Source organism: Balaenoptera ricei, chromosome 3 (assembly GCF_028023285.1).
Source record: "Balaenoptera ricei isolate mBalRic1 chromosome 3, mBalRic1.hap2, whole genome shotgun sequence".
NCBI classification, from domain to species: Eukaryota; Metazoa; Chordata; class Mammalia; order Artiodactyla; family Balaenopteridae; genus Balaenoptera; species Balaenoptera ricei.
In genome coordinates this window covers 9,258,772-9,281,039 of record NC_082641.1, presented here as the reverse complement: position 1 = coordinate 9,281,039, position 22,268 = coordinate 9,258,772, and the positions used below count along the sequence as shown (strand labels likewise).

At 42.0% G+C, this 22,268-nt stretch overlaps 1 protein-coding gene and 1 non-coding gene across 6 annotated transcripts in view; both read left to right on the top strand.

Moving 5' to 3' along the window:
* The window catches only part of CTNND2 (catenin delta 2), a 938,382-nt gene that overhangs the window by 610,447 nt on the left and 305,667 nt on the right, over window positions 1-22,268 (top strand). The gene's annotated exons all lie outside the window — the stretch shown is intronic.
* Window positions 13,910-14,014, top strand: LOC132364190 (U6 spliceosomal RNA). The gene has a single exon (XR_009502741.1). It is a non-coding gene; the product is annotated as a U6 spliceosomal RNA (small nuclear RNA).

Below are 22,268 nucleotides of genomic sequence, written 5' to 3'. Positions count from 1 at the left end.
CTGGGAGATGGCCTCAGTACTTAATTTTTCTAAGCATTTGTTTCTAGCTGTAAAATGGGGTAATGGTGGTGTGAACCCCTAACTGTAGATGACCCCCTGGCTACTATGAGCATTAAATAACTGTCAGTCTGAAAAGCCTCCCAGCACATTGGCTGGAACTCAGCGTATTAGTTTACTAGGGCTGCCATAGCAAAGTGCCAGAAACTGAGGGGCTTCCACGATACAAATTGACTGTCTCCCAGTTCTGGAAGCTGGAAGTCTGAGATCAAGGTGTTGGCAAAGTCATGGTCCTTCTGAAGGCGCTAAGGGAGGATCCTCTAGTAGCTTCAGGAAACTCCAAACTGCACGTGGCGTTCTCCCTGTGTGCACATCTGTGCCCGGATGGCCCCTTGTTACGAGGACTCTAACCAATCATACTGGATTAAGTGGACTCCATCCACCTTACTGCAGGATGACCTCAGATTAACTAATTGTGCCTAATAAAGACACATTCTGAAGTACTGGGGGTTAGGACTTCAACAGATGAATTGGGGGGGATACAGCTGAACCCATAACATTTAGTAAACCCTCAATAAATGTAAGGTTTTGCAATTGTTGTTTTGTTGTTATCTTGCAATGCAGGTAACTCTTAAATGGTGAGTAGGAGAGGTTGGCACTGAGGACAATTCTGAGGTTCTAGTTTTGACAGCTACTGGATAGATACATAACTGCCATAACAACTGATGGAAACTCAAAAGGAGGAGCAGAGTCGGGGGGGAGGAGGGGGAAGTGGATGGGTCAAGGGTGTGCATTTTTTTGTAATTTAGGAACATTTTATATATCTGGTTGGTATATCAAGTAAAAATTGTAATGAAATCCTGAAGAAGAAACATGGGATTAAGGTAAAATTTTGCCAATCATCAGAAAATAAAAGTTTTGTCTATGTATTACGTACAGATGCTTTCATTCAGTCCACAGACACTCATCAACTGCTTATTCTGTACCAGGCATTCAAATAATTTTTGTTGCAAGTTATCAGGTATTTGGGGGCGTTGGGGGAACTAACAAGTTGTAAAACTAGAGACATGTTTGGAGAAAAATGAATAGACTAGTTTGACAGTAGCCACAAGGGAATTCAAGAGATTCATCTGGAGAAGTAGGTTGGAGCCAGGTAGTAGAGGACCAGATTTTTTTTCTTTAATTGTTTCCCTAAAGGCCATGGGAAAGCATTGAGGGCTTTGCGCAGGTAATTGGCATGCGCAAGGCTGTATTTTCGGAAGACTGATCTGGAAGTAATTGTGTAATGGATTGGAAGTGGTGGGCGCTGGCACGAGGAACTCAGGAGATGATCAGATTCACCCACAGGAAAGGGATAAAACAGGGACCAATGAATACGAGAAACCCATGGAGGAAATCATGATGGTATTTGGAGACTGAACGTAAACAGGGAGAGGGCAATTGAAATTTACTCCAGAATTTCTAGCCTAGGATAATGGGAAAACCTGGTATTGCTGAAGAGGAATTGAGAAAGGGAAGTCCAGAGGGTAAACAGATTTGTGGGAAGAAGCCATTTGCCTTCAGTTAACACCACACACCGGGTGGAGGAATCCCACTCAGAGGGAACCCGGGTCAGAAGCAACGACCCCGTGATGTCAGAGAAGAACCTGACACCAGCCATTAAACACGTCGTTCCCTGAAGATGGCTCATACTTGATGCCTCTGTCTTAGCTTCTCTGCTAAGTATCCAACTTCTCTCTTTCCAGTAGCTTAACTTCGTCTGTCAGGACCCTAAGGTAGGCGAAATGTTAATTCCCTGGGACTCTGCTCCAATCGACAGCACCATTAAACCGCACAAAACCAGCTGCCATCACACATCCCATATTTGGGGCCCAGCGTATCCTGCTTTATTTTAATAAGTTAAAGTAACAACTGAGGTTACTTTTTGTTAAACCCATAAGAGTCTTTTAAAAAGACTCAGATTTTCATTTATCTCTTTTCATGTGGAAGAGGGGTCTGAGCATGAGGGATGACATCAGAGATTACGTAGAAAGACCAATGTTGGGTAAAACAGATGTTCTCAATGGAACGTATCCTTTTATATGATCCTTTTATAGTTTTTAAAAAGCCCTCTCTGAAGGTCAGTTCTGGTTGCATTCAGGATCATTTGTTCATCTGACATCATGAAATTAGGGGCATTTATTCATATGAGGTCATGTATGTATGGATAAAATGTAACTCTCAAAATAAAAGTGAAGGAATAAAAACATGGTGGAAGTAGAAATGGTCCAAGACAAGTCATCATCTTTATTGTTGAAACTGAAGGTGGGTGTGGAATGCACTATCCTTGACTACGTGAGCAGCAAATCCAAAGTGCTGAGAAGAAAGACATAGTCACGTGTGGTTAATGGAGCTCTTCTTGGGCCAGAGCATCCTGTTAGGTACCTCACAGGCAGTTCTAAACAAAATTAAAAAGCTACTTTTGTTCTCATATAGCTTAAAATCTGGTTTAAGGGATGAGATGCAAATTTAAGTTAGTTACTTAAAGAGACTTAGGCAGTAAGAGAGTGGATCTTTGCTCGCGAGTAGGGGCAAGTGCTACAAATGAATATTGTAAAACCATGGATAACATGGATAACATGTAAAACCATGTAATCTCCATGAAAATGGAGATACACTCCAGGAGTGTGCAGTAGACACTCATCAGTTTCTGTGTCCAGAATAATAACTCCTCCCTCTCTTCTGGAAAAGGTGTATCTCTGTGCTCCATCCACTTGGTTGCCAGGGGAGCAGCCGTTTTCTGAGGCTGCGGGAGGATGGCGACTTGTTCCAGTGGCGACCAATCAGGGCCTACCCCCTGCTGACAGTGATGCGCCACGATTCAGCACCTCACCCAGGCGGAGCCGTGACAGCCGTTCCCTGGAAATTCTGGACTTGGGACCAGATAGGCTGATGTGCATTTATCTCTGGTGGTGAAGAGTGAGGAGCCGGAAGCAGGGGAGCCCTTAGAAGAGACGAGGGGCAGCCTTTGGAGAGAAGCAGCGATGGGGACCTGGGGGAGAGGGGCCCTGAGGCTCCCTTTGGAGCCTGCTCTCTTGGAGGTTACTGAAGCCCGATGATAAAGTCCCCTGGCCTGGGGAGCCACTGTTGTTGTTTGCTCGCGTGTTGTTTTTTTCCTCTTGTGCTGTTGGCACTTGCAACCAAAGGATTCTGATTAATACAGAAGCGCACCTCAGAACCTGATCTGCAGGAGAATGAGTCTGTCCTCATCATGCACTCTTTGGAGAGCGAGGGGTTGCTCTCTTGTGAGTGGGCTATGAATAACTTTCCCAGGGCTCAACGGGTGTTCTTTTGACCGAATCCAGTTTGATAAAGAAGATGCCAGATGCCATATGCATTAGAATGTGTAGAATGTTTTCATTGTGCTACTAAGTAGTTGCTCTCCCTTTGAGAAATGGCATCAGAGCCCGAGGTCAGGATATGGGCACCTAGGAGCATCTGAGTGAAAATGTAAAAGACAGGATATATTTTATTCCTGTCGTGGGCGTCTGATGGTCCCCTGCGTTGTGGCCGGTACTGTGTGAGGTGCTCGGGATGCTAAAAATAACACAGGTTCCATTCTTCAGGCACTCAGGGCCACGTAAACAGATGACAGCCCCAGGATCTGATGAGACTAGAGGTGTGCAGTGACGTGGGGACACGGCCAAGGAGGAGGTCAGGCCAGGGAGGCTTCCAGGCAAGGGGAGCATTCGGGCTGAGACTGGCAGGTTGTCTCTAGCTAGACGGAGGGGACCGTTAACTCTAAAGGCACGTGGTCACTTTTCGGGCAACAGAGCAAGAAGAATGGTGTAAGAAGCAGAACTGATGATTTTTTTTAAAAGCCTAGAATATATCAGAGATAAAGAAATTAAATTAAAGCTATATCTTTGCAACTATTTTATGACTTTATATCCTAATTCTGTATCTAAAAGTATGATACTGCTGAAAGGATATACAACATCTTAGCAAATGTATTTTCTGGAAAAAATATAACACAACTCATAGTTTTTCCATTTAAACTGTGTCTTCTGTTAACTACTAAAATTAATGGAATATGGACTGTATAATCTGATACTTTATCATGAATCTGACATTGACACGTAAAATTCTTTGAAAGACAGAAAGGACTTCTGTCATCGGATCATCTCCTCTTCATTATTTCTTACTTTTACCAAGTAATAAAAGCAAGGCACAAAGAGCACGGATGGTATCTTCAAGCTCCTAGGAAGACTGGTCTAGACGAATGATTTTTAAGCTGCAGGTTGCAACTGATAGGTAAGGGTTTTGAAATCAATTTTGTAAAACAAGAGTCAGAGAGAAAGAGAGAATATGACAGAATGGAGGAGGTCAGATTTCATCATGTATAGTAGGCATAAAGTTTCATGACCTTTTTGTTCATTTATATACCCAGTGAATATCTAATAAATATAAATATGCCTATGTACGTGTGTACATGTACATAAGCTCTGGCTGCCAAGCAAAATGTATTTCTTAGCAAAGGTTGCAGGAAAAAAGTGGCGAAACCGGTAGTGGTCTGGGCACTGTGTCCCAGTGGAAGTGAGGTCAGCTGACGGCTCAGCTGCTTGGGAAACAGCAGGATTCTTAGAATTCCGGATGGATGCTCTTCAGGCCAGCATCTCCGCATCTCATTACCGCACAGGCCCGCGGCTCCCCTCCCCACCCGCAGGCTCCCCTCCTGCTGGTACCTCAGCCGGACTTGTCCTCCTTCTCCCCTCTGACCATCCTGCTTTCACCAGGCAACCTGGCGATTCAAACCAGTTTGGTGATCTCTCTTCTCTAGCGCTGGCCAAAGTTGGGACCCCTAAGAGCCACACCTGAGACAAAGACTTGGACGCAAGCGGGAGAGTGAGTCAGGGAAGGAGGGAAAATAACCTAAGCCTTGACCATCAGGGTCACTGCCTTTGGCACTGAGTGAGGGGTTGAATTCTAGGAAGCAGACGAATGCTTCCCCTAGTGGTCCAGGGAGGTGGGCTGTTTATCCACCAGCTTTCATTGGTTGTGGGTTGCCTGGGGTCATTAACTTTCCTGCGCTCCTGGGCTGTGCTTACTTGGAGCCAAGTGGGCTGCCGGGGGTTTTGGTGATGGCCCCAGTCAGAAAGTACAAGACCATGGCAGATACTCCTGTGTCATCTGAACTCACAGAGAAACGTCCCCGGCAGCAGTGGCTGAAATTAGAGGTGGGCCATGAGACACCGAGAAGCTTCTGCTCTGCCCGGTATGGCTCTCATGTCTGTCACACGATTTGGATTCGGGCGCTTTTCATCTAGTGAAATAACAAAAGGGGAGTGGAGTCCAGCATCCTGAGTCCTAACACAGCCTGCTCCTTCCAGGATCGCCACACTGACCGCACCGCGGATTTTAGTTTGCAGACTTTCTGGCTTGTTCTTCTTCAGTTGGACTAATTTATCTGATACTCCCTAGAGTGTCCACATTTTTGTAGTATTAAAAAACTGTATTTACAAGAGAAAATTATTTGTTTTCTACACAAAAGAAACATTCTATCTGACTTGAATTATTTATGTCTCTTGGAAGAAGGCTGAACGTAAAGGTTCATTTACATCCCTGGCTTCTCATCACTTAGGAATCCAGTAGTAAAGGCAGCCTGGGAATTGCAGACGCTGAGAACGGGAAGGATAAATCACCAAGAACTCTGGTCCCTCATGGAGAAGAGGCCCATACTGAGATGAGCTTTTCCAGAGCACACGTCTATCAGGCTGGTCTATTAGGAAATGAGGATTTGAACCCAGGTGTTTCCATAAACGTAGAGAAGATTTAGTGCCTTCGTGTCTGCCTCTGCTTTGATTAGGTTTCAACATTTTCTTCGAACCTCAGTGGAATTTAGAAGTGGCGAAATCCTAATTATAAACTTGTCAGATTTATAAGCAAATATGTGCCATGTGTGGTTTCCCAGAATTCACTTTTTTAGGCATAGGTGGTTTGACTAATTGCACACACGTAGTGGAGAAGCAGGGAGGTTTTCGTTATCCTAATTAGCCCTCCGTGTCTCCTGGGACCCATGACAAGATGATGTCTTGAGCTGATTGCTGTTGTGGTTGTAAAAGTAAGTGCTTTGCCATCCACTTCGCTACCTGATCATTGAAATAAGTGTTTGCTCTTTGAAGGTGTCAGGCCCTTTTCCCATCTATTCTCTTCCTACACGATGAGGGTGGCAACTTGGGAGCCTGAAACCAGGTGTTACTTCTCTACCACCCAAGAGCCATTGCTGCCTTGCAAATTCATTTATAAATAGGAGAATTTTCAACGTAAAATCCTCTGTTTGGTGGGCAACAAGCTCAGTCATGATCTTATTCCTGTTTCTCGTTGCAGCCTTCTCTTTTATTAACACCCCTCTACTGCAGCGCTAAGCTACACCCACAGACGATCGATATCAATCCCCTCAGTGAACCCGCTGTCTCTCATTTAGGAGCCTTTAGGCAACGCTGCTTCTCTTTGTGAAATGCCTTCCTGCCCCCTCTTTGTCAACAACCGTGACATTTAGAACTGTGCTCAAATACCATCTCTTCCAGGAAGCTCTCCTTGATTCTCAGCCTGGATGAGGTGCCCCTTATAGCCCAACACACTCTGTACTACACTTTCTGGCTTACTGCTTCTGTCCCTGCCAGGCAAGCATCCTGCTTTAAAGCCCTGTCTGTGTCTTATTTAGTGGTGTTCCCAGAACCTAGCACAGGGCCAGGCAAGTAGTAGGGACCGAAATGGACATACTTGCTTTGCTGGGGTTTCCACATTTAGCAGCGTCTGAAGTTACAATGTCCCGAACACCCCCCAAGGAACCCTTATATCTTACAGCATAGAAGTTGCTGTAGATTTATATATTTTTCATTGTACAATCGCGTATAATCAACCTGAAATATGATAATGTCCAAATTGCCCTATCCACTGTTTCTGACTCTTTTTAAAAAAGTTAGTTCTTACCCCTCAGTTCCTTCCTGCCTTCCAGGATATTTCATTTCCCTAATGAGCATCAATTAGCCTACCTCCATGGTACCTTAAATATTAGGCTATCACCATTAATTTGCCCAATGCTTATGGCAGGCAGAACTAGATATGTCAAAAGAGCTGTATACAGCCAAGCCCATTCTATAGGTTCATGTAAACTTAATAAGTATCTGATGGCTGACAGCCTGTATAATAATTAACACACATACACACGTACAACATACAAAGAAGGACTGATTTACATCACAAGGATTTTAATTAGAATTTTATTTGCATAATTGACATAGTGTTAAAATTAAATAGCAATTCTTTTTCCTGAGTCATCTTTAAAGAAATTTCTTGAAGGCACACTAGAAAACATTTTATGAGCTGTTTCTATATAAAAACAAGAACATGACTGTAGATGATTTTTAATATATCAGTGTCACTTAGTATTTGTGTTTCTTTTGGAATTCTGATCTCATAGGGCTTTAAATATACAGCAGGTGGTTCCCATGCCACATCACCTTAAAATATTGGCATAATGTTTCATGCAAAAAGAGAAATGACCTGCAGCCATGAATCTTGCTTACAGTAACATAATAACTTAGAATGCATTGAATTATTTGTGTCATACCTGAATGATGTCTGACATGGTCCAGAAACCAGCACAGCATATTTTTCTCTAATTCATAATGAAAAAACACATTGTAAAGTATAATACACATTGGCAGGTAAATTATTTTCTGTTACAAAATAAAAATAAAAATACAAACGACAGCCCAGGAAAATGGGTAATTTGCACTGACTGTATCGATTGATGTGAAGTTTTTATTCTGATATAACACTTCAGTACAGTTTTTAGAACTGGTCCAGTGATTTAAATTATAATTGAGGAAAATCAAGTCATCTTAGTCTCATGCTGGAAAATGAGGCATATTCACTTTCCTGAAAAATGAAACTCACCTGAAATGCAACTCTCGGAATTGTCTGTCCCCCAGCACTTCTTGCATGTTAATGGGAATTTTAAACCATCCTCTGCAGTGCCATGAAGGTTGTGTATGGCCCACTCTTTATTACACTGAGAAATAAGCAGGACATCACCGTACAGCCCTAGGAATGTCATTCACTTATGTGTGTCCATAAACTGCTTTGTGCATTTGTGACATTTATATCATCATCTCTATGAGTCAGGCTTCTCCAAAGAAACAGAGCCAACAGGATGTATAGATAAAGAGAGATTTATTTCAGGAATTGGCTCATGTAATTGTGAAGTGTGGGCAAATCCAAAATCTGCAGGGTAGGTCATCAGGCTGGAGACCCAGGGAAGAGTTGTGATCTGAGTTCAAAGGCAGTCTGCTGGTAGAATTCCCTCTCCTTCCCAGAAAGTCAATCTTTTTCTTTTCAGACCTTCAGCTGATTTGATGAGGCCCACCCAGATTATGGAGAGCAATCTGCTTTGTTCAAAGTCTGCTGAATTGAAAGTTAGTCTCATCTAAAAAATACCTTCACAGAAACATCTGGGATAATGTTTAGCCAAATATCTGAGTATCATGTTGACACATGAAATTAACCATAACAACATCATACTACATAGATATAGATATGGATGTATAGATCTACCTAAACCATAGATATAGATATGGATGTATAGATCTACCTAAACCATAGATATAGATATGGATGTATAGATCTACCTAAACCATAGATACAGATATGGATGTATAGATCTACCTAAACCATAGATATAGATATGGATGTACAGATCCACCTAAACCTTGCGTTTTTGACTCAACCTTGTTGAGATTTATCCACATAAATGTATGTATACATACTTCATGCATTTTTTTCTGCTGTGTCGTATTCCATGGCATGCGTAGACTGCAATGTATTTATCTGTTCTCTGATTGATAGATATTTAGATGGTTTCCACACTCTTCTTGGTGAACATTTAGCAAGTAAAGACTGTCCTTGTATGTGTGTCCTTGGACAAATGTGGGGCATTGAAATTGTTGGACCAGAGGGATGTGCATCTTCAAATTTAAGAGCTCCCTTTCATTTGTCGTCTGAAATGGTTGTGCCAGTTGACACTCTCACTATCAGTTAGCAGCAGTTCCTGTTTTACCCCATATGTGCCAACTCTTGGTATTGTCAGCCTTTTAAATCTTTGCCCATTTGATGGGTCTGTTGTTTCAATTTGCATTTCCTCAGTTATCCCTGAAGTTTAGCATCTTCAGAGTTGGTAGCTGTCTGAGAATTGCCTGTTCACACCCTTTCCCATTTTACTATTGGATTAAGAGTGAGGGTGCTGGAAGCAGCACCTGAAGGTATTTTTTAGATGAGACTACCACCTGGGTGTAGATCCCACACCTCTAATTGTGCGCTCTTGTACAAATTTAATCTTGATTGTCTGTAGTTATAATCTTTAAAATGAGACTAATACAATTATCTACCTTGTTAGAGTTGTATGTTCTTAATAAATTACAACACGTACAGTACTTAAATGGGCTTGGTGTTCAGTAAAGGAAAGCCATTATTAATAAAAATAGGAGATATTTATACATTCTTGCTGTTATCTTGATTCTAATATATTCTCCCAACTTATGACATGTCTCTTAATGGGTTTTTTTTTTGCTTTTAAATTTTAATGTATTCATATTTTGTTCTTCCTATCTCTAAGAAATCCTCCCCTCAGCTAAGTTCATAGTATCATTCTTTATTTTCTTATTAAAATATTTAAGATTTAATTCTTCAGATTTGTTCTTTAATGGATCTTGAACTTATTGTTGTGTATGGCGTGAAGTAGGGATCTAATTTTATTTTATTTTTCATATTAATATCAGTTTCTGGAAGGGCCCTTATTTTTCCGGCACCTTTGCCCCCTCTGATTTGTAATATTACCTCTGACTTTATAATGTGGCATCACATTATTTATCGGCATCCACCTATGCTCTCTTATTAACACTTACATCATGGTGTGTATTCGTAAAGATTTTTAAAACCACGTTGTGTTTAACATATATGTACAGGTCTGCCTCCCCTCCCACTCCCAGAAATACACCCCAGCTTTCAGTTCCCAGCTACCTTCTTCATTCCTGTGGGCAGCAGGAGAGACCCCAGGGCTCATAAGAACTACTGAGGACCCAGGTTGGGAGGGGAGGGGAGGGGAGGGATGGATCAAGAGGAGGGAGCTTTATCTCAGGCCCCCCTGCTCAAAGGCACCAGTTCTAATGCTGTCATGCCCCGTCCTTGGAGAATGGCCACCTGCCTACTACTCCCTGGAGGGCAGAGGGGAAAATCCCCCTCTTTTGGGGTCCCTAAACCTAAGGGGCAGAAAGTATGGTCTAGCACCTCACACTAGCAGCCATATCCTCCCGGTTTTCTCCTCTAGTCTTTTCTAGAACTCTTTGTCCTGGTCCAGAGAGAGTTCTGGTCTCTTCCTGGCATGATGTCAACTTGTGTTCCTCCCGGTTCTGTGGCTCTCAGTAACCTCTCTAAACCAGGCTTGTGTTTGATTTACAAAGCCAAGTTTTTGTTTAGCATTCCAAAAGTCTTTTTTTTCTGTCTCTTCTTCCAGTGAATGCACTCTGGCTGTCAGACTAGTGTATCCACTTCAAAAACTGTCTTTTGAAACCCAAAGTGGCTGTGAGCTTACATTGCACAAAGGGTGTAAGCTGTGTTCTTCCCTAATGCTCTGAAGCACCTACCTTTCAGTATTTCCTAAAGTTCTTAAATGTCCTAATATTTCCAATATTTCCTAAAATTCAAGGATGGACAATACAAGTCATCCAAAAATTAAATAATAATGATACGCATAAGAATACATTGCAAAGGAAAAAAAGCATACTAGAGGAGCATTACAAGCCATATAGATTTTATTTGGTAACAGAATCAGAGACTAAAAAACTTATTACCCATTATGTGACTTTCCAATTCTAACCATTACAAACGAATTCTAAGATAGTGTCTTTTGATTTAATCCATACATACCAATGGCCACCTTATACTTCCGTCGTTGTTTTTAGGCCCAGTTTAATTCTTTTCTTCTGCCACATGCTTGAACAACAAAAGGAAATACTAGCAAGAATAGTCATTTCTTTTTCAAAGGAATGTGAAATTCAGAGGATACAGATATGTGAAGTCTGTAACTGCAAAACTGCTCACCAAATAGAAGGCATTCCTCCCTAATTCGGTGGGTGGGCAGAGGGGAGATGTACATGGCAGGTGGGAGGGTTAATAAGCATAGGTGAGATCTACCAAGAGTCAGACATCAGATGTACCTGTGAGCTTTGGTCTTCCTCTGTTCTTGTTCAGGAAAACTTTTAGACTGGGGCCTGTCAAAGGGAACCAGAGCTGGACAACAGTTAAAGTGGCAAAACCAGATTTTATTCAGGAATTATTGCAACAGGGGCAAGGAGACCCCAATATAGACCTGAGCTCAATCCTGAATCCAAGAAATAGTGGGTATTTATAGCCAAGGAGTGGATGAGGAGGTCAGCGGGTGGGAAATTACTAAGAGACTGTGGAAAAAAGAAGAAAATTGTAAAGGTAACCACATTTTTGGAGAATTTTAAGACTAGCCATTGAAGATTAAATCAGGTGAGCTTGTTAGGTTGGCTCCAGGGACTTCATTTTTCACTCTTTCATCTTACAAAGATCTGAGGAGAAAAAAATGCTAGATTGCAACAAGTTTTAACATGAGTTTCCTGAGTTGTGAGTAAAAGTTCTGTGGCAAAGATATATTAGTACTTGGAGGGCACAGTAGCAGGGATATTAATTGTTGTTAGTTAAGGTTGTAGTTAAATCTATATAGCAATTAAAAAGTAATAGTGTGTCCGTATTACATTTACTCATGGTTCATTGTTCTATAAGTGTTAAATGCAAGTCCACTACTCATGAAAGTCTACTTTTTATCACAATTAACCGATTCAAAAAGAGATTAAGTCACACCCACCTGGGTGCCCTAAGTCAATGTTGATTCCTAGCACCTTGGAAGACACAACAGTCATACCATAAAAGTGGGCGCCTGGGAGTGCTGACTTCAGGTGGTCACTACTGGTCTTCCATAAACCAAGACCACAGTGGGGGCTTGAAGCTTATTAGAACCATTTTTTTTTCATTTTTTTATATAATTTTTATTGGAGTATAGTTGATTTACAGTGTTGTGTTAGTTTCAGGTGTATAGCAAAGTGAATCAGTTATACATATACATACATCCACTCTTTCTTAGATTTTTTTTCTGATATAGGTCATTAAAGAGTATTGAGTAGAGTTCCCTGTGCTATACAGTAGGTCCTTATTATTTATCTATTTTATTTTTTAATTAATTTTTATTGGAGTATAGTTGCTTTACAGTGTTGTGCTAGTTTGTACTGTACAGCAAAGTATATATATATATATATATATATATATATATAAGTATATATATATATATATCTGTCTCCCCTCTTTTTTGGATTTCCTTCCCATTTAGGTCACCACAGAGCATTGAGTAGAGTTTTCCCTGAGCTATACAGTCAGTTCTCATTAATTATCTATTTTATACATAGTATCAGTAGTGTATATATGTCAATCCCAATCTCCCAATTCATCCCACCCTCCTCCTTTCCCCCCTTGGTGTCCATACATTTTTTCTCTACGTCTGTGTCTCTATTTCTGCTTTGCAAATAAGATCATCTATACCATTTTTCTAGATTCCACATATATGCATTAATATACCATATTTGTTTTTCTCTTTCTGACTTACTTCACTCTGTATGACAGTCCACCACTTTTTAACAGGTGCTTTTAAAAGAGTGCTTTTTGAAAGGACACATGATTCTCTGGCTCATAACATTCCCCACATCAGGTATTTCTTTCTAGAAGGGAGAGTAGTATACCAATGCCCAACCCTCTTGAGTCTCCCTATTAATATACCTTCTTTGGTGATTTAAAAATCAGTATTTTTAGGGCTCTGAAACTACTTGGTATGATACTTTAATGGTGGGTACATGTCACTATGCATTTGTCGAAACCCATAGGTTGTACGTCATCAAGAGTGAACCCGGGTGTAAACTGTGGACTTTGGGTGATTATGATGTGTCAGCATTGGCTCAACGTTTGTAACAAATGCTGCCACTCTGGAGGGGATGTTGATAACCAGAGATGCTATGCAGGGGTGGGGGCAGGGGTCGTAGAGGAAATCTCTGTACCTTCCACTCAGTTTTGCTAATGAACCTAAAACTCTCTAAAAAACAAAGTCTATTAAAAAACAAAAACAATTCAGTATTTGTTTAATATCTGCTTCGTGCCCGTCACCCCGCTGGGTGTTGGTGTAGAAAGGTTGGAAACATCAGACAGAAGGCTTGACTTGCCACCTCTTGAGCATCCAAGAACGTTGACTGCTGCTGCTGCTGGGACGGAGCTCCCTAGCCCATAACCCCCGCCCCATGCTGAGTGCCCAGCTCACAGCCAACCCCACCAGCTTGTCGGCCGTGGTCATGAACCATCTGAAGAGCGGATTCTCCAACCCCAGCTGAGTCTCCCCACATTACACAGCCTGGAGCAGAAATGATCTGTCCCTGCTGAGCCCTGTCCAATTAGATTTGTCAGCAGAATAAATGATTGTTGTTTCAAACTACTGAGTGTTGGAGTATTTGTTAGGCACTATGTTATGGGCTGAATTGTGTCCCCCCAAATTCATGCTTTGAGGACGTACTGCCCCCAGGATCTCAGAATGTGACTGCATTTGGACATAGGGTCTTTGAGAAGTGATTAAGTTTAAATGAGGTCATTAAGGTGGGCTCTAATCCAGTAGGATCGGTGTTCTTATAAGAAGAGGAAATTTGAACATGAAACACCAGGGATGCACAGACCCAGAAGAAAGGCCGTGTAAGGACGCAGAGAGAAGACGTCTATCTACAAGCCAAGGAGAGGGGCCTCAGAAGAAACCAACCCTGTGTTCGCTTCAGCAGCATAGATACTAAAATTGGAAGGATACAGAGATTAGCGTGGCCCTTGGGCAAGGGTACCCTTGCAAATTCATGAAGCATTGCGTAGTTTTTGGTGCTGAGCATGCTGTAGTGTGACCAGAAGTCAAATTATAAGGTAAACATAAACTTACATAAACCAGTGTTACCTCAATTTAAAAAGAAGAAGAAGAAGAAGCCAGATCTGCTGACACCTTGGTCTTGGCTGGACTTCCAGCCTCTAGAACTGTGGGAAAACAAATGCTCATTTTTTAAGCCTGTGGTATTTTGTTACGGCGGCTCTTGCAAACTAATACACACGATAGGAAAATAGATTCAGTCTCCAAGGTTTGACTTTATTTGTACAATCCTTCAAGTGTTTGCTATTGGCCATTCGTTTCCTGTTGCTTCATGGATGTGTTTCCTATGATTGAATGATTTCAGTAGCACTAACACCTTTCATGGGGTAACAACGTCAGTCAGTTAAAGGGAACATTTTATAAAAGCTGGTGGATTTTCTGAACTTCTCCTAACACGTGGCTTACCCAGACCTCTTCTAGTCAGTAATGTAAACATACATGACCTTTCCTTTCCCTCACTGAACTTATCTCCTTGGGAATTCACTGGGCTTGGGTAATTATTTCTGAAAGGTGAAGAAAACATTTGCCCCAAGGAGCAAAGAGCTGCTATTAAAAGGCTAAAGAGATAAAATGTTTGATACAATGTTGTTTGCAGTCAACTGGCTACACGTTCATTAATTCTGATTTATCTTGAGGATTTCACATGTGGGAATCGGTAGGTACTATTTCAAAGATGATAAATCCTGATATTCTTGTTACTTGTTGGCCACCACTCTCTGGGTAACACAGAGCTGTTTCACCTGCTCCCAACCTGGGTCAGGAGTGAACCTTTCTCCAGCCAGCGCCATCCACATCCATTCCTGTTTGCTCATTGCTGTGTCCTGGGAGTTGAAGACACACAATTGAAGGGGGCTGGGGGTCTGCAGGAGGAGGAGACTGGGCTGGTTAATAGAATATTCAGGGCTGGGGCAGAATGAAACCTTCAGAGAAAAACTGTGGGGAAGGAAGAGACCCAAGGGACACAACTGAAAGCATTTGGTGATTGTAACGCAGTGTGTAAGAGAGAAACATGCAAGTAGACACTTTAACCTGTGGACTGAATCGTGTCTCCCCGAATGTATATGTTGAAACCTAAACCCCCCTGCATGTGACTGTATTTGGAGATAGAGCCTTTGAAGAGGCAATTAGGTTAAATGAGGTCATAAGGTAGAGCCCTGGTCTGATGGAACAGGTGTCTTTGTAAAAGAGGAAGAGACACCAGAGCTCTCTCTCTCCCCCCGCTGTGAGGATGCAGTGAGAAGGCTGCCGTCTGCAAGCCAGGAAGAGAGCCCTCACCAGAACCCAGTCAGGCTGGCACCCTGACCTTAGACTTCCCAGCCTCCAGAACTGTGACAAATTATGTCTGCTGTTTAAGTCACTGAGTCTGTGGTCCTTTGTTAAGGCAGCCCAAGTAGACTAAGACATCTATTATTCCACCCATGGTACTGGTCTGCTTTTAGTACATTGGTATTAATACTGGCTGGCCTCTGTGTATCCCTCTCCATATGCAGTAAGGTATTTCTCGATTGTAAGTATCTGAAATTTACAGTAAGTGCTGCTTATAGAGATGAGGGGGAGGGGAAAGCAGATATAAGTTACATAATAGAAGACACCAGACTTTTAAACTGAGTGTGGCTGGGTCTCTTCCTCCATGTGAGATGAGGCACCAAAGGGATTGAGCACCAGAAGGGCAGGACCTTACTTAGCTCTGGGGTGGATCGCTCTGACTACCTTGAAAGTAGACTCTAGGGGGAAGATTCGAAGCAGGGAAGCTTGCTGTTGAGGAGGCCGCTGCAGAAATCTGGGGTAGGGATGGCAGTGGCTTAGGCCAGTGTGGTGCAGGGCTGGGGGTAAGGAGTGCTCAGGTTACAGGTATATTTTGAAGGTAGAGGAGACAGACTTGGCTGGCATCTCAAAGCAGGCTTTAGGCCCAGGTGGCTGCGAGATTGGGGCTGTCATTCACTGAGATGCCGGAGATGGTGAGGGGAACAGTTCTGGAGGCAATTTCACAGTCACCGTTGGGTCACGTTAAGTTTGAAATGTCACATAAACGTCTGCGGGCAGAATCGCAGAGACTCCAGTAGCCAATTCTGGAAGACAGATAGTTCTGGATTGGCAGTGTAAACCCAAGGGTCATTTGTTTACGGAATCAAGCAACCATACTTTCTCAGATGCCCAAGATAATCCAATGCCGTTTTTACCCCCAGTGTAATTATCCAACAAATTTCATCATCAGTTTAATCTACCCCTAGTCTGATTAAAATCATGAGATGAGATGGGAGCACCATGGCAGGGGGTGAAGATAAAGAAAAGAAGAGAACCGGAATGAGCCCTGGGGATGCCGCCATTTAGAGGTCAAGCGATGAGAGAGGGCCAGCAAAGGAGGCAGAGAAAGGGCCTGTGAAAGAAGGTGACCAGGAGAGTGTCAGGTCCCAGAAGACAGTGTATTGAGAAGGTAGGATGACCAGTGTAAGGCCCCCCCACCGCCCAGGCACAGCCCTTGGGTGTCTTCCCTGTCCATCTTCATTCATTTCCCCATGAGCTCATCCAGGCTCGAGGCTTTCATGACCAAGGTGTATGTAGACTCATCTGCTTACACCTTGAGCTTCCTAACTGGCCTCCCTACTTCAATCTGTGCCCCCGCCCCCGTCTCCTCTCCTGACAGCAGCCACGTAAGATCTCCACGGATGTCACCTCCTCATCAAAGGCTCCCCTGGACACTGGCTTTTATGGCAGCCCTTTCCCCATTTCATTTCCTGTTCGTTCTCTTTAGCACGTAGGAATATTGGAGGTACTTTCATGTCTCCCCTACTGCTCGCCTCGCCCAAAGGATGTGAGCTCCATGGAGGAAGGACTCTTTCTCTGTTTGTTTCCCTGCCTGGCACATAATAGGTGCTCCATGAATATTTGTGGGATAAATGAATGACAGAAAAAGAAACAGAACCTGTGAAGGAAGCCCAGCGAGTAGTCAGAGGGGAGAGGGAGACAAGGATGGTTCAAGTGCGGACACTGATGGAAGGAAAGCTCATCCGTGTTGCGAAGAGGTTGAGTAGAATGGCAAGTGCACAGAAGCCCTGGGTTTGCCGGTCCCCTGAGACCACTGACGGAGATGTCCAGGTGGAGTGGCACCGAGAGAACTGAGCTGATGAGAAATTAAGGGGCACATGATGGTTGAAGGGGCCGGCGGACGATGCGGGGCCGTGTTGAGAAGATGCTGGGGCAGAACAGAGGCGCTGGAGTGGAGGGGAAATTAGCAAGCAAAGCGGTGAACCGGGAGGGACGCAGGGAAGCGAGGACAGCCTTTCGGCACAGGTGCAGATGTGGAGGTCCACTGAGGGGGAGGGCAGCACGGCTGAGGCTGAGGTTGGGTGTCCAGGGCGGAGGGAGCACAGGGGAGCTGCCATCTCCCAAGTGCAACAGCTTTGAAGCAGAAAGGCCCAGAGCAGCTACACCACGGCCGACCACAGCAGTACCTGGAAACTGGCCCTTGCGGTTTCTGGGACTCAAGCTGTTCTACGGTTCTTTTCTTTTTTTAATTAACACATGAGTTCAACACGTTTTATTTTTTAAGTCAATTATTTATTCTTCCTTAAAGAGGGAAACTATAAAAGCAGAAAAAGAAAAAAACCCCAGTAATTTCTGTTGCTCATAATAAAAACGATAGTTTTAAATGCTTACGTTTTCTTAAAGAATGTTAGAGAACCAGCATACCTGTTGAGTTGTATGCTTAGATTATGCTCTTAGGATTATTGTTTAAATCTTTTCTCCCACTGCTCCAGGGGAGGAAAAAAAGGCAAGGGGCACTTTCAAGTAGTTCTGTACATTAAAGAATATTTTCATTCCGTGGTTTTCTTTTTCTCTTCAAAAATATAGTGTATTTGTTTCATAGGGCTGCCATAACAAGTTACCCGAGAGCTGAGAGAACTATATTCTCTCACAACTCTGGAATCCATAAATCTGAAACCACGGTGTCAGCAGGGCCACACTCCTTCCGAAGGCTCTAGGGGAGGGTCCTTCCTCTCCTCTTCCAGATCCTGGAGGCTCCAGGGGCTGCTTGGCTTGGGGCTGCATCCCTCCCATCTCAGCCTCTGTCTTCACGTCACCTTCTTCCCTGTGTGTCTGTCTCAAATTCCTCTCTTTTCCCTTATGAGGACACCAGTCATTGGACTGAGGGCCCACTCTAAATCCAAGATGGTTTTGTGTTGAGACCCTTAAATACGTCTCCAAGGACCCTATTTCAAATAAAGTCACATTCATAGGTACTGAAGGTTAAGACTTGGGCATATCTTTTCAGGGGCCCCTTTGCAACTCACTATGTGTCGTTTTGTAATTTGAGATGTGATTTATTTCTTGCGTTCATTGTTATTTTGTGTTCTGGAGAGTTGCATCAGTTAAAAAAAATAACTATATAAATAAATAAAGTAGTTTTCAGTTTCAAAGAAACAACTAAGTCCATTCTTTAATTGTATTTTCTAGATCATGTGTAAGGAATGGATGACTTGGGAATTAAAATCAGATATTCAGCAATCTGCAAATTATATGTTTCTCTTGCTGACAGTAAATCGACTAGAAAACACAGTTAGGAGAATGTCTTTTGAAGAAATGTATTTTGTTCAGCACATTCTCCACGGATTGGCACAAAATAGAATCCTGATTAATTTGAAGTCATGTCGAACTTCAGTTCTGCTTGTTTCAGATGATTGTTTCCCTTGAACGTTAAGCTGTAGGAGTTTGTGAATAAGCTGGGAACAGAGAGACGTTTAAGATGTGTGGTGTAAGGGGGAGGGAATGATGTTTATTAAGCATCTACTTGATGAAAAGTGCTCTCGCCCTGGAATTTCATTCATTATCAGAGCAACTCAGGGAGATGGATTGAGTCTGTCCTGTCTCATTGTCGAAGTGACTGAGAACCAGGATGTGTCCAGGACACGGCCCAGCGCACAGCTAGGAACCAACAAAGGCAGGATTTGGAGTGTGAAGGCAGAGCAGAGGTCAGTTTTGTTCCTGTTCTGACTTCACCACTTACCCACCCGTGAACCTGAGTGCTGATCAAGAGATGGGGCTGTGAGGGTGTTGAGAGCACCCGCCTCTGGCACAAGATGCCAGGATTTGAAACCCGTCTGTGCTGCTTGCTTGCTCTGTGACCTTGGGTCGTTTCCTATGTGCCTCAGTTTCCCCGTCTGTAAAGTGGGGATGATATTAGCGCCTCCCTCATAGAGTTGTGTGAGGATTAAATGGAGGGATTTATACATAAAGCCCTTGCGACAGTGACAGGCACTTAGAAGCCCTGTTGAGCACACCTGGTCCCACCCTTCTCTCACCAGGGTACATTTATTCAGGTAAAGAGTGTGCGAGTCGGTCCTTTCACCTCACCTTCAAATCCTGTATCATGAGATGGCTAAAACTGGTGAAACGCCCTACAAGGTCCAAATGCCAGTTAAGCCCAACAGGTACTGTTTTTATTTCAATACAAAGATTTTTGAGATTTGCATTAGCTATTTATTAACAAAAAATTTTTTAGTTTTTTTTTTTTTTAGAACTTTCTTGTACATCTGTAGTTCTAAATCTGCCTAATTCTGTCACTGAAAACCAACTCTTTGTTCAACAACAAAAACAACCTTTGCTTGGAAAAAGAAAAAAAAAAAGAAACACTATTTTTATCAGAGGCTTAAGGGCAAAAATGAGCTATAGCATTTTATGCAGGGAGAAAATAATCATTAATTATTAGACTTGATTATTTGAGTTTAGAATCTATTTCCAGAGGGATCATATTTAATTTAATCTATGTGCCAAGACTGTGCTAAATAAATCTTGAACAAATCTTGTTCCAGGGAAATTTTTAACATGTTCTGTTGCTTTTTTTTTATATCAACTAGCTTTTTTTGTGGAAATAGTTTTATTTGTTTCTGAATGTTGGTTTTCAAATTACTTTCCAAAAGATGTTTGTAATTTGACATTGAGGATGTGTTTTTCATGCATAGTTTTCTCTAGCATTTTTACTGATGAACCTCACTGTCTGTTCACATGAAATGGGGATTTAACAACATAGTAGTTTTATAAGAAAAAGTTATTATGTATTGTTAAAACAGACATACAACCAACAACAATTTAATAAGGACCCAAAGCAGACATGCAAATTGCCACACATAAATAAACCCAAAGGCCTTAAAAACAAGGCTTTGATTAATATGTCATGTGAAAATTAAGATTTTCATGAAGTTGTAAAATATTGTCCACAGGATAAGTAAAACCATCAATGATCATGCCAGTAAGGTACACCTTGGCTCACCCCCTAGTTAAAACGCAAACAAGGGATGAATATTGATGAAGATCGTTGTTTAAGGTTTTCCATTAAGCGTGTTCTAAAGAGAAGTATTTATGATGGTTGGAAAGAGGGAGAGAAAGAAACAGGAGCAAACAAGGTAAAACATGGCAAAAATTAAAAGCAGAAAACGTAAATACTCCCCAGAAAATCTTTGTATTTATTCAAATTGTGTTTGTCCAGTGCTAAATTTTAAAACCTTAATACCCAAAAGGGCAACACATCTTTTTCAGGGAAACTTCCTGTGTATCAGGGTGGAGTAAAATTTTTTTTTCTAGTGGAAAATGTACACAGAGGGAGCTCAGCCATGTTCCTTCATGTCCACCTGAAAACAAATGAGAATTTCTTAAATGTAATAAACATGAGGTTGTTCAATAGCCCCATTTATCTGGACCCAGAAGTGGCAGTTATCCAGAGTGCAGTTGCTATGGTGAGGAGACAGGAAGTGCTCCTTTTACTGAGATGCTTATTAAGTAGACCGTCTCCTGCTGCAGCTCTGTGCGCCTCCTGTGACATCTCCGGAACTAGGCGAAAAGTAATTTCATTGAAAGAAAAGCCCAGTTTCCCTTTGAGCTTATGGATCTTAATAAAACAAAAGCAAAGTTATTTTTAACAAAGGCGTCTGAGTTGCCTTGGCTACAGAGAGATTCTCCTCTTCAGGGGAATGGTTTTCCCTAGAACCAAAGGGATAATTTCACATCCGGAGCTGGGGAGTGCGGTGAGGTAGGGTGGGGAATTCCTGCACTAGTCATGAACCTGGAGCATCTATCACCTGTGTGCTCACCTGGGTACCAGAGTGTGGTTAAGGCTGCAGTCAGATCACTGTTTAGTTAATACTGATTAGTATTAATATAAATCATTATAACAATTTAAAAATGACACTCTAATGCATGGGTCAGCAAAGTTTCTGTAAAGGGGTCAGATAGTCAATACTTTAGCCTTTGTGGGCCAAGGGGCAAATCGAGAATATTATGTAGATACTTATATAAGAAGAGAGGAAACAAATTTCTACAAAATTATTATTAATGAAATCCAAAATATAATAAAATGTTAATAATAATGTTTTTTAATAGATGTCTGTCAATAAGAATGAGCTTATTTGGGGGAGAGAACATTTCGTGTAATTGGACTTCAAGATTTTAATGTTCCCTCTCATCAAATTTATTGTAACTGCCTGTCTGTTAAAGCCATTTCTAGCTGGCAGGCCATACAAACACAGGAGGTGGCCTGGATTTGGCCCAGGTACTAACCCTGCTCAAACATATTGTTGATTTTATGTGCTCATGGTTATAATTCAGGTATTCTTCTCGTAAATACAAAAGTTGATATTTTGCCCTTATATGTTTTAGTAAGGTAGCCCTTTGAGTCTAAGTGATTAAAATGAATTTCTATATTTTTATGAAATAGATGCATCCTACCTATAGAATCTCCTATGTCTATCTATCTCTTATAGAAGTCAGGAGTCCATGGCCTGATTGGATTAGTACAGTTTTGTTTTCCAAATGGGGACCACCTATGAGTGAGTAGTCAAGTCAATTTAGAGGGTTTTGACCAGCATTTAAAAGATTGAATAGGACAGACTAGAATGATGACAACGCCCATAGTAAGGAAAGTTTGGTTTAGTGTCTTGGAAAAGGGGTGTCAGACATGTGAGTGTGTGTGTGTGTGTGTATGTCTGTGAGTCTAAGATATATTTTTACTGTGGGTCTTAATGCAAAATATATGCAAAACGCTGAGAAGTATTTCCTTTCCCAAAATAATACATTCAAAAAAATCTCCTAGATGCTGACAGAGTAACAACATTATCAAATACCTCCAGCTATTCGATGCTAATAAATTATGTCATAACTGATGGGTATAAATTAATTTGTGTGGCTATGGCGTAGTGTTTTCCACAGTAGACGTTGA